The 14024-nt window shown below is 40.1% G+C and overlaps 1 protein-coding gene across 2 annotated transcripts in view; it reads left to right on the forward strand.

Annotated features, from left to right (window-relative positions):
- LOC116692400 (kazrin) overlaps window positions 1-14024 on the forward strand; it is a gene marked incomplete at its 5' end in the record, with an annotated part of 192232 nt that overhangs the window by 68418 nt on the left and 109790 nt on the right.

A 14024-nucleotide genomic window follows, 5' to 3' on the forward strand; every position in this document is an offset into this window, starting at 1 on the left:
GGGGGGTATGCGCGTGCATGTGCTGCAGCAGGTCTGTTTGCCCTTTTCCAACCTTGATTGTCATATAGATAGGTAACAGATGTTTTTTGTATTTGTGTACATGCGTAAGCATGGGTAGCTGCAATAGCATGTGTGGGTATGTGTGCCCATGCTGTCATGTCCTCTCAACTTCTGGCACACACATACTCTCACACTCTTGCTGTTTCCATAGCAGTCAGCTAGCACAGTGAGCTGTCTGATAGAAAACGTTTTCTCTTTCTCAGATACTTCAGAGATCAAGCTTAGTAAAAGTCTGCTGTATTATTTGTTGGCTAACTCTCCCTTTACAATGACAAAGAGTCATTTTGTCCTCAATTGACCTCTTTAGTGGGTTTTTTTCAAAGAGGAAAGTGTGAACGCAGGTTGCCTTACACAGCTGGTCAGGAACTGTTTGGTCATGTGTCAGCATTGTTTTCAATGGATTGCCACTGTCACTTTGTTTTTCAGTTATATCTTTGTGTGTGTGCGTGTGCACGCACTTTGCAGTATACCTATAACCCCCATGCATGCTAACACTCCTGCTGTTTTCATAGCAGTGTGTGTGCCAGTGTGAGTGACGATAAGAATTCCTCTGGGAGGGTTTGAGCACTGATGTCATTGTCCCTTGTGGCTGCCTCTCTGCTCAGCTGAAATGATGCCTGAGGTGTGTATGTTCAGTGGTGGAATCACATTTATCTGTAGAGAAGATTCATAAAACTCACATAATTATTATAATCGCGACTGCAGGAAAGAAACACTTTCTGACAGGTCAATTCTTAAAATGTTTCTGAAATTATACATATTAAGAAATGTACACCTATCTATCAAACATAATTGTTAAAAATTACACATGCACACGTTCTTTTTGATACTGAAAATTATGGTTGCTGATTCCTGCCTTTGTTTGGCCCGTATATCTTCCCAATGTCATTGTGTACCTGTCTTTTTCCGCTTCACACCCACCTCTCGCTGTTTCAGCCCCCTATCTCTCCTCCGAGCTGTTCTTTACAAGCCCAGGGTGTATAATAGAAACGGCTGGGTATAGTGGGATTAGGTAATTTATCACCAGTGGCTGTGTTGTGAAGGGAGGTGTGTGCTAAGGGTCTTTGGTTCATTGAACAGCCGGCAGAGTGGGAGTCCTGCGGGAAGCTGTGCTGGAGGTGCTACCTGGCACTTCGCTGTCAGCAGTACTAACCTTACTAGCAGGCTAGCTTACCTAAGTAGCATTTCTATTGTCTGGGGAGGGGGGGGTAATTTGCATGTTAAATTCATCCAAGCAAGTGCAAATTTTGTGATAAATGGGAGTACTTCATGTATTATCTGTCTTTGGTGGTCTGTTGAGAGGTATATGCTGCCAATCGGTTCTAAAACATATACACACACAATATCCAGCCTCCACATCTCTCTCTCTCTCTCTCTCTCTCTCTCTCTCTCTATCTTTCTCTCTGTCTCTCTCTCTCAATTTCAATTTCATGCTGCTTTATTGGCATGAAAAAAAAATCCATCTTTGTTGCCAAAGCATAAGAACAAACATACATATAAACAACAACAATGAGTAAATACATCTGATATAATAACACAAGCAAACAGGATACGTGTGGTATGATTGTAGATACTAAACAAATTATGTGCATGTCCCTCAAAGGGTACTTTGAAACTTTTCTCTCTCTCTTTCTCTCTCTCTCTCTCTCTTAAACATCTTACACCTTGTCTGTTCTCTGAGCTCAATAGTATCCTCAACTGGTAGTTCATGAGCTTCCCCCTAGACTTAAATGGACTACATTTATCTTTGCTTTGGTGCTATGGGGGCTGCTTATATAGAGAAATGCTGAGCAGCCATAAAACTGGCTCAAAACCTCTGCCTGTGGCCCCAATTCGTGCCGTTCTCATTTTCTCTTTGTATATGGAAGAGAATGTCACGTCCACCTCCTCTCTGGAAATTGGAGGAGTGACTGAGAAGCCCATTCTAGTGCTCATTCTGCCGTAAATGTCTTATAGCTAGAGGTACTTTTGAGGTGTCTTTCATTTTACTTTTGAAATGTAAAGTTTTCAGTAATCGCTTTAGTGGACAAGAAACTTTTCATTCAAATTGTGTCAGATTTAGAATGAAATGCTTCTTACAGCCTATTTCGTAGAGGTGCATAAAGCTGAAGAAAACTGTTCTGTCTGCAGTCTCTAGTTTGTGTATGACTCACATAGTCAAACCACAATTACGCACGCCCGATCCACTTTGGTTACCTTGATCAAATCGGGCACAGCCAACACAGAGCAAACTTATGTGCTGTTTTGCTCATTAAACTGGTTGTTTTTTTCTTTGTATTTTACAGTCTACTCAACAGGATTGTAAGAGATAGTGACATCTCCAGGATGCATTTGGCCTGTGGCTATGATGAACCCTATGTTGCTGTAGAGCAGACCTATGACTGCTGAACATATTGTTTTGGTTAAGAATTACGTGACATGACACTGTAATAAACGTGTCGTAAACATTATAAACAGTCATAAACGTTTATGACATAACGCTTCTTTTAGTAGTGTCTTTCGGTTTTATCATGACAAGTTATGGTTCGGGTTAGGGTTCATGTTTCATGACTGTCATGACAGTGTCATGTCACTCTTATGTAGATACCTTTAAGTAAAGTGTTACCAAATTTGCTCTTAATGAGACACTTATAAAAACAATGACATTTACAAACGTCATTTTTTTTAAACATTATTTTACACCATTATTATCTGGCTATATCAGATTTACAGATACACTTTTAAATGTTATGATTATCTGATTTTATGTTAAGCATTTTGTCTTGCATTTTATGCATGAATATATGTGCTATATAAATAATAATAATAATAATTATTATTATTTGGACTGACAGTTTTTGACATATCTTAAACACAGTAATCAGCAGTTTGACAAGCTCCACTTAGGAGTTTTTCCAGAGTTTACAGAGCATTACACAGTGTTTATCAGCAGATGAGATGTACTACGTTGTCATGGAGATGCCTTGGTTGCTACGACATGTCACGTCAAGTTTAATCACTCCTTTCAGACCTGCTCAATGTACATTAAAATGCATATATCTATAATAATAGATACAAATGAAGTGTTCATGTTCTCATTTTTTTCAATTAAAGGTAAGTTTACCATGCTGTAATAGCATCCTCATGCTAATGAAGACCGCCTAGCTCTGCTTGTTGCAAACATTTGCTGCCATCTACAATACTGTGTTTTATACGGGTACAATGCCAACCCATAAATCCAAACTTCATCACGATGAATGTTTAGTTAAAGGCCTATTCCGCTTGAAACATGGGAAATTAGCTGACTCATGGTGGGGATAAGGATATATTGTTGTGCATTAATGCTAATTCAACCAATGCTCTTTGCATAAACAACATCCATTCTCTATATCAACTGCTTGTTGTCAACTTTAAATTATGTCACCAGAACACATGACATGTAGTGATCAAAATACAATCCTTCACCGACAAAAAAACTAAATGTCTAAATGAGTTGTAACAAAGTGGGGTTTCAGTCTGTTTTACAGTCATAATATGTAAACATATACATTAATTTTTTAGTAGAAAGTGCACTGCTGAATGGATATAGTCATTGAAGGGTGAAAGAAAAGGGACAAGAAAATGGGCTACTGACAGATGATAGAAGGATGACATGCAACATGGTTACATGTGTTCTTTTTTTTCCTACAATAATAACACATTTTGTTTATTTCGACTATGTCTCAGTGGTTAATTTACCATTCAGCCAATGGTTTAGAAAGCTTTTAAAAGTTGTAAAACCTTTTGGTCAGCTCCTCTTTTGTACTCTTAGTAGAAGTAAATTGACCTACTTCATATACTTTCATAGTGTTTAGTAACCTTGTTAACTTAGCACTAGCGCTCCTCCGTGCTTCCCTGACTGTCACGTATGACTTCTCCAGAGCGTACTTTGGGTCTGAGTGTGAGAATATGCTGATGCTGTTATTATAGCAGGTTTGTGAATAAAGCGTTATTCACAAACCTAGCGATACTGTTCAGCATTCAAAGTTTATGAGAGAAGGTCAGTTCTATTGCATATATTGACAAATCCATTCTTGTAGTTGAGAGTATTTGAAATAAGCGTGGTTGGTCAAGCATTCACAAGACTATTGACTACATTACTCCCTGAACACAAAGGGCATGCATTTCTATCTGAACCTCATTAAAACGTTTTACACTTTGTCTGGGTAATGATATAAGTTAAACACAGATTTTATCCTTGTGATAATTAAAAACACAAAAATATATTAATCCTCAAGGAGGGGTTATCCAGAAGATCAAGAATGAGTTAGGCCTATTATATCATTTAGCATGGATGATTTGCTGTCTCTATACATCTTTAATGAGCAGACAATCTCTGCATGTTAAAATGCTACCGAGACTACAGTGTGGTGGTATTCTGTAATTCTGTTCACGAAAACCCTACTTGGCCATTGACATTAGATATTAAACAGGATTAAGAATATCGGGAGACTATTTGCTTAAAAAGTAGCTTAGAGGTGAAGAGAAGACCAAAATAGACATGACAAGACTACTCATGCTTTACTATTTGCTAGGCCTTGAAATGGAATGAAAAAAGAAGCCTGTTCATCAGAATAACATCTGCACAACAGGTCGTATTTGGTTGAACCTCTATTTCCCAAGCACCTTAAAGTAGGACAGCCCACACCTCTCTCAGACTGGCCCCACCTGCAGTCTCCAGATCGATGCAGGATCATGATGGTCGCCCATTCATCAATATAGAACTTGTGTGAGAAGTGAGAAGCTTTAAGCTGGCAGAACCAATTGGCATCTTACAACAGGAGAGGGGCAACACATTTCTGTGTCCTCCTTGTATTCTTGAGTACCAGGCAGTTCAAAAACTGCTACAGAAATGTCCCACATCCCTCTGTTTTACTGTCTGCCTGTTCCCAACATTGACTTCCCAGGTATCACTCCTCACGTAACGTGGCATTTTAGTAAAATTACTTTCTTCCGTGGTTACAATTTTTATGTGTGCGTTCAGATCCTCTCTGCTCAGTGGGGCTGCTGTCATTCTGTGTACAGTGTTAACCTTCAATTTTCAGTATATTATAGAGACACTACTTGCACCTTAAATGCTTTATTAACATTGAGAAGAGCTTGGAAATTAGTATTCCTGCCGCATGCAGCATGCACACAAAGTGCAGACACATGTCACGTGTACTTCTAATTCTCAGCATAGCAATCACATGTGTATACAGCACTTACTAACTATTATCTACATGGAATATGCAGTGATCAATTTTGTTCCGCATCTCGTTTCTTTAACACGTAGTGGATCTTTCCAGCCCTAATTATTTATCTTCAACACTGTTTTTACATTTAATGTTGAAGTCGATAAAATAAATAAGAATGCAGGTTGTCGCTTGTCAAAGGCCCAACTGTTTTAGACTCACCACTAATTCCTGATTTACATTTTATGAAATAAAGAAAGGATTTACATTGTTTGGAAAGACACTTTTATGTGTCAGCTATTTGAAAATGTCAACAGGCTTTTACTAAGGATCTACCCTCTTCAATTAGGGTAATATATGCTAAAAGGGATGTTTGGTATGCATTTTTCCAGAGTTGCTTCAAATGTCACTGCCTTTTTGTTAAGAGTACGATTTGAGTGCTTGGTCAGTCACATTATACTGCACTCATGTTTATAAATACATATCAATAGACCTGGAAATATATATAATATATATTATACAGTCATAATATATAAACATAAACAAGAATCTTTATGATGGAAAGAGTGCATCTGAATGGGAAAGGGATGTCTTTGTCAAAAGCTTTTCTTGCTGACCAACCTGCATGTTGGACATGACATGAAATTGTGTTGTGGCTTTTTTTTGTATGTTTCATAGTAAAATGACAGGAAATTGGGCAACCAACTGGGAAGAATAGAAGCCAAGGATGAGAATTCTACAAAGGTCCCCTGCTGAATTCAAACCAGGAACATGGTGGTTACATGTTTTCTCCTTAGCAAATTATAATAATATTACAATGTTTTGTTTGTTTTGACTATGTCACAGTGCTTAATTTACCATACTAATATAATATCCAATGCTGTAGACAACTTCAGAAGTTTTTAGAAACCTTTTTGGTCAGCTACTTTTGTATTCTTTTCCCAGAGAAGTGGAAGTTGAAGTAAGCACTGTAAATTGACCTACTTGATATACTTTACTAGTATTTAGCAACTTGTTTGCAATATATATACATAGTTATCAATAACATATCACTACCTTAAAAATTAAATACGTAAAAATGAAAATTTGGAAACCACACTGTGTGTTTTATTTATAGTTTGCTTAAATTTCTGAACACATTTCCAGATGAAGCACTGAACATTCGATTGCTGCCTTTGCTGCATCAACCAAGAAGTGCAAAAATATAATTTCCTCCATTATCTATCCTTTATTGTTAAGTTGTGGTCATGTTAAAATCCTAGCAGAGGCATTTAAGTGTAGAATGTCCTCAACTCGATTAAAGGTTTTTCCATAAATTGCGTGTCCTGCTGTCTTTTTGACAATCTCTGGAAAACCGGACAGTTTGCAAAACGCCATTATCCTTCATACCTTTTAACACTCGCTGTCATTGATTTGATGATGAGGGACAGATGTAAATCTGCTGTCACTCACAGAGGCATTTGGTGTAGAATGCTAGCTGGGTGACTGAAAAACAAAGAAACAAAAAAGACAGGAAAGATATAACAGGGGTAATGCAGTCGTAAAAGACTGCAATCAATTACCTCAAGCTGTGAAAATGGCACCAAATCTCATTAGTGTTTTTTTTGTAGATGGAGATGGCTTGAGTCCCTTTCTGTCTATGGCAATGAAAAATTTAATGACTTGTGTGAGGCAATATGATAGTCCCCCTCAGGTTTCATGTTTATGGCACGTTTTATGGACATTTACCAAACAGATGGTTACTCATCAAAGCACTCCTCAAAAGTGCAACAAAAATTGGAAACGCCACAATTGCCTTTGGCAAACTTCATTTAGCTCCTCTGCTGGCGTTGACTGCAGTAACTTTCCTAATGAATCCTAAGTTTAGAAGGAATCAACACCCACTGGAGGTTGTATGTCAAATGGGACGACCCATGTCGGTATAATTTTTAAGGATGAAGGATGAACATGTGGTTGAAGAAAGTAATTACTTGCCTGTAAAGCATGATAGGCAATGATGAGTGATGTTAGCCTGCAACCATAGGTGGTTCGGGTATTTGGTAAGGATGCCTCCTGGACACCTCCCTAGGGAGGTGTTCCAGGAATGTCCAGCTGAGAGAAGGCCTCGGGGAAGACCTAGGACTAGGTGGAGAGATAATATCTCCAACCTGGCCTAGGAACGCCTCGGGATCCCCCAGTTGGAGCTGGTTAATGTGGCTCGGGAAAGGGAAGTTTGGGGTCCCCAGCTGGAGCTGCTGCCCCCGCGACCCGACCCTTGATAAGCGGACAAAGATTGAAAATGTAGTATCAAGTTAATAGACATACAGTGCTGCTGCTTATGTGTTCTACAAGCATGCGTGCGCACACACACACACACACACACACACACACACACACACACACACACACACACACACACACACTTCTCTGTGGCCTTGTCATAAGTTATTGCACTGAGAAGGAAAATGTTTTCCAGACTCATCAGCTATATGCAGGCCTTGACACACTAGCAATGGTTTTGTTAGACATTACAACTCAAATACTAATTAACTTGCACCCCCACTACCCCACACATTATTTATTCTCTACCTGAATAGACAATTTGATGCCCTTCCTAGCATTTGGGTAGGTCAGGTCTGTAGTGCATATTTGATGTTTTGGGTTTGTCACAGTATGCATTAATGAGTTTAAGTGGCTCTCGGGTATGTAAATGAATGTTGCCCTCTGTCCTTCAGCCTGCCTTTCCGGAAAACTGATGCTAACAGCACTCTCACGCAATGCAGCAGATGGCGTGAGCGGGTGTGCTCGATAATCTGTGACATTGCACATATATAGATGCCATGAAGTGCAAACGCTAAGCTGTGTCATGCAAAACTGTGGAAGTAGAAGGTCAGAAAGAGGAGGGAAAAGGGCTTTAGTACAGCGTAAATGTCACTTTTCCTACAGAAAGATGTTATAGAGAAGATCTGGAATTGTCTGTAGCTCCATGAAGGTGACAGTCCAGCATAATGGATTGCGCACCATGTGGCTGGACTACTGTGAATAATGATTAAAACTCTCCTTCATTTGATGGAAAGCTTCATTAGTGGATGATGGTGGGTGGTGGGCATCATTGTTTTCATTCTGCATCCTTTAAGATCCCCCATCAGTCTTTAGATGGCCTTCATTTTTATTTGTTTGCCACAGGGCCCAGCTCAAACATATTAGAACAAACTTGAACTTGACCAGATAATGTGGCTGAGAATAATTCGTAACTGTATCGTTGCCAGTAATCATGAAGGAAATGAAATGAGAAATTAGAGTAGCTCGATCTATGGAAGGCTATGCTGCAATTACATGGGATGGAACTCGGGCATAGATACCTGCACAGTGGAAGCCGATAGGTTTGCTCTGTTGCTCCAGAGAATGACTCTTAATAGACTGAGATAGTTTATGAGGAAAGTGTGTGCTCATAAGGCACAGTGCCCTGCAGGGGTTTTTGAATGATGTGGTGAGACAGGGACTGGGCAGGAGGAGGGGACTGGGCAGGAGGAGGTCCTCTGTGGGGGTTACTAAGATTTTGTCAGCAATTATTTGCAATCAGGTGCTGTCAGACGGAAGCGGCAATGCTGAAATGACATTTCCTCTGTTCATCTCACATTTCTGACAGTGGTAGATTAAAAATGATGTGAGTTTATCCTATTTCTGTCCTCTGTTCTATTTTTGTGAGGCCGATGCTGTGGCATACATGTGTTTGATTTTTACAAAGTGCTGCATTACTGTGTGGAGACTGAGACGGTGTGACCCTTGACATCACCCTTATACTTTCTTCCTCTGCAGGTCTCACAGTGTTAGAAAGTATCACAAATGTTTAGAAAGTATTTGTACTATTATGTTTTCAAAAAAAACACTTTCATTTTTAGGCCTAATCATTATTTTATTATTGTGACATGACTAAGCATTAAATGTGAAATTCTACCATATATAGGCAATTGAAATAATTCAACTTTTTCCCGAATGACATTTCAATGCAGAACTCTGTTCATCTTCTTCTACAACAGGGTGTTAATTTTGGATCCTAGCTTGGGAGTACATGCAACCCAAGATGATAAGGGTATTTTGGGTCTAGGTATTGCTGAATAGAATTACTGCATAGCTCTGCAGATGCATTGCCTTGCCTCTGAGCATTTTTAAAACATATGCACTGTTCCTGGGTCGGATTTCTCCTTGCACAGATCCCACTGCAACCGTTTAGGAGCTGACAAATTGAGTGGGATCTCGGATCAGTGATTTTGTAAAGCCTCTACTCGTGTGTCAAACAGCTTCCACCAGCTCACAAGGACCAGTCAAGGGAGCTGGGAGGGTATTTCAAAAATGTTTGTGAGACAATGCCTTGAAATTGCTACATCGCTTTCGGAAAAAGGGCACAGGATGTTATGTTCTTGGGCTAAACCAATGACGTTTAATGTTTAAAGACAAGGATCAGTGGGAGTGCAGAGGTACTCATGCACAGCAGACACTAACATAGCTAGTCAAGTATTTAACTCTCCTCAACCTCCCACTATTTGTACTGGACATGCTGCTTGGAATGTTGCCCTTAAATCTTGTTGATGATGAGTCTGGAGAACGTCACTGTTGAGGTATATAAATAAAAGTTACCGTCATCTGTTGATACTTTTTCTGGAATATAATGTAGGTACTGATTTTTTAGAATAGTTTTGCCTTTAAGGTACTGTAGTAATTTGTGTACTCTTGAGGCCAGATGTTTTTTTTGTCAACAGTGCTTTTTTGGCTGTGATCACATTGGACACCTGTGCTTAAACCAAATGTGCTGCTGTGAGTGTTGCTAGTGACGGGAGCCAGAGGCCAATGGGTGCAGGCACATTAAATCATCATTGTTATTGCTTTGCAACACAAGGTCTGATAAGTACGAAGCTATTCAAGTTGCATAAGCTAGCTGAGTTGAAGTAAGTTAGTGATTGCTTTTCTTACTCTTGATAAAAAGGATGTTTGTGGGAACATGATGTGGCGTGACTGAGAAGAGAAATCCTTCACTGTTGTTTTATGTTGTCTTACAGCTGCCTAGGTAATACCATTTCAAAATTTCTGCGTGATGAGTCAAAGCTATGTTTTGAGACATTTCCTACTTGGAGATCCCAGGAGTGCACACAAAATGTAATGTGTCCTTTGTTTGCAAGATACAAAAAATATATAAACTGACAAAGGCAAAGATTCATACAATTTAGTTTCTTTTTTATGCATTTCTTGTTATCTCACCTTGTGTTTACTCTTCAAATTATCACATCAACAATCATCATACACAGCCACATTGCTTGTTCAAGTCAGTTATTCAGGCCTGGCTGTTGTGAATTGGAGTTATTATTTATCTGACAATTGTCAGTCTATCAGCATGCAGACTGTCCAGCCAGCTGGTGCCTGCTGGGTTGGAGAGGCAGATTGGGCCAGCCTGGATGTCACAGTGGGGGCAGGTGGGCCCCGCCATCAGGTACCGTAATGCCCACTGGCACAGACGGGGCCGTCTCAGAGCCATGTGATGCGGACGAGACGTGAGGCAGAGGAGAGAGAGGGGCATCCTGAGCCATGTGTATGCCAACCCTGACAAATTGGATGAGGCCTCTAGTGGATAGGAAGAGCCAGTGTGAGGCTGACATATGAAGAGGACTGGCACAGTGGGTTGAGTGGGCAAAGAGAGGGAGGGGTTAGGATGGCAGAGAGCAGATGCGTGTGCCATCCCAACCCTGGCATCATACTGAAGGTGAGGAAGCATTTCTTATGTTAATGGACGAAAACAGACGGATACACACATAGACAGAGCAATAAGTGATGTGTTTGTATGAGAGAGAGAGCGAGAACCTGCCCTTCTCTAACAAGGCCAAAAAGAATTCTGCCCATGGGTGCGATTTACACACGTACACAATGTCTGTCTGGGGATACTCGTTATCCTCTACCTCATTAGCTTTGTCATGTGTCATAAACCCAATTTATTTTGCCTTTCTGCTCCTACCTAGTATGAAAAATGACGAAGAGTCGTATTTTATCTGGTGATGCATTTGTGCTTTGAAAATCACCAAAGACTTTCTTGCAGTGTCAGGTTAGCTGCAGGGTCTGTTCATCAGAATAACAGACCACAGAGTGAACATCGTTTCCTGAAGGTAGTGGAAGTATTATAGAAACATGCTTGTCTACATTTGATGCGGTTCAATTAGTGTTATGCTGTAAATTAGTGTTATATTGTTTATACGGTGAAAACTCATGTCATGCTGACATGCAAAAACATTACAAATTTACTTACAAAATCCAAGTGGTTCCAAACTAAATTTGATGCTGCTAATAGATTCTGTTGTAAACACTACTTTTGGTAGTTTTATTTTGTAGAGTGTGTGTATAAATTACTATAAGTTACAATGACGACTGTGAAGCTCAGTTATTACCAGACAACCAAGGATTAAAGTCCACTTATCGTGCAAGTAAAAACAGGCGAGAAACTTAAATTACAGGGGCATTGAGTATATATCGCATCATTACATCAGACCTCCCTTAGCAAGCCAAAGCAAAATTTCTCATTTACACTAAACTAAAGCTGTTACAGATTTCTCACAGCTGGTTTCACCTCAGAAAAGTTGATTTGATTGAAAAAGAACGACCTGAATCGGTACAGGCAACACTGAGTAGCCTCAGCTATGTGTACAAGCTTCCACTGAGCTTGCCTGGTGAGCAGCTAGAGCTAGCTGTTAGCTGCTAGCTGTTATTGATAAGTGTGTTTTGTGGAAATCCTAAAGCAGCAGTTCCGTGTGTATTTGTAGCTCATCCATTTTGTGTCTGATCGATCTGGTGTTGGTGAGTAGGAGGCTTAGCAGTGTCAATCTCTGTCATGGATTCCTTAGCCAGCAGGCAGCCTTCGTCCTCGCCTTCCTCGCCTCCCGCAGCCGATAACAATCCCCCAAGGGCCCCGGTGGTGTGGTGGGTGTCCTCCATGCCTTTGCGGTGACAAATTGTAGTTTATTTCCTCCTCAAAAATAGGTAATTCCATGTAGTTACATAGTTACTGATATGGTCATAACTACTACAGCGCTCAATTACCTAATTTTGAGAGGGAAATGAACTACAATTTGTTGCCGTGAAGGCAGGAAGCGTAGCTGCAGCTACCCAGTGTTGCCTGCACCGAATCAGGTCGAGGTTTTTTCAATCCAAAAGTTGTCGCATATTTATAGCAATCGAGATTAACATAAAAATTGGCCAAAATTCTCCATTAACCCACTTATCCCGTCATCCTCTTTCATTTTATTGATCGGAATAATACTGCAATGACTGACTCGATAGCTTACTTTAGTGCAGCTTTCATTTTGTAACGAAGACATTAAACAGTAAGTAAGAAGATATTCGATATGGTGAGCGCAATCTGCAGTCTCTCTGCATTGTTAATTGGATTTAACTGCCATTGATTATCTGAACTGACGGTGTAAATGGCCTCTAAGACTCAACAAGCAAGGGTGTTAGTTTTGAGTCGATGCATCATTGAGCCCACTTGACCCTTAACTGTGGACCACATGACCTGCAAACAATGATATGATGTCCTCGTCAGTGGAAAGTGTTCAATTACCATGCCTGTTTATGGCCCATTGAATCTTTTTCAGCAGGAAGCTAGGCAGATGCCTAATCAATAGGCAGGAGAAAAGGAACAGAAGAGTCACTTCCAAATTGTCTTTTTTTTTTTAAGTATTCACCAAAACAAAGTCTGTGACCTTCTCTTTTTGAGACGTTGTTTATAAGCGCCTGGCTCAATGCAAAAGACGGAAGTTAGTTAGTTAGTTAGTTAGTTTGTGTTTTAAAGCACCCATATATGCTCATAATTGTATTTTGAGGTTGTACCATAGGTTTACATGGTTTCATTTTCAAATTATTTTTGTTGTACCGCACATTGCTGTAGACCCTGTTTTCACCCTGTGGGTTTAAGTCTCTGTTTTAGCTACAGAGTGAGACATCTCACTTCTACACTATCTTTGTTAGGAGGTGCACATGCGCAGTAGCTAGGTAAGGCTCACATCGGCTAGATAACTTTCTTCAACTTTGGTCAGTACAAGGCAGGATTAGCTGGGAGACTTCTTCTAAACAAGGGCACACTTGTGGAAAGCCTGCAGGACAGGGACGTGATGGATGTGAGTAGTACTTCTGAAGGCTATGGTGAACTAGTGTGTGTTGTAGTTGTGTTTTGCCATTGAGAACGAGCTAGCATGTGCTACGGAGCCACCTCATCTCGGCTAGTGACTTTGAAATCCGTGCAGATTTTGATCAGTTGACCCGGAGACTGAAGGCAGAGGACATTCAAAAACCTGTATCTCAGTAAAAACAGCATGGATAGGTTTTTTTTCAAGTTTGTATCCGTGAAAACACCAGAAACACAAAATAACACCCCAAATCCCAGAAAAGGTGATTTTGTTCATAATATGGGCACTTGAAAGCTTTAGTGCATAACTTTTTGATATTATTGAACGTCTGTTACATTCAAGCCATTTCCAAATGACGTGCTACAAATTAAGACTTTCAGCTATACATAACTCTCTCTGTATTTCTCAATACGGCAATGTTCAGAAGATTGGGGCGTCCGGCGAATTTCCCGCACAGAAACTTGAGTGAAGATAATTACCTCTTCAAAAGAATCCATGTTTTTTTAGTCCTCTGTGTTCTTCTTGGCTACTAGCAACTGCATGGGGGAGGGGAGGGGGATGTGTGCGCGATCACGGAAGGCTTGTATCGTGGATGCCTCAACAGTGTTGTTGTCATTACTTAGAATTC

The sequence above is a fragment of the Etheostoma spectabile genome, chromosome 7, assembly GCF_008692095.1.
Source record: "Etheostoma spectabile isolate EspeVRDwgs_2016 chromosome 7, UIUC_Espe_1.0, whole genome shotgun sequence".
Taxonomy (NCBI): Eukaryota; Metazoa; Chordata; class Actinopteri; order Perciformes; family Percidae; genus Etheostoma; species Etheostoma spectabile.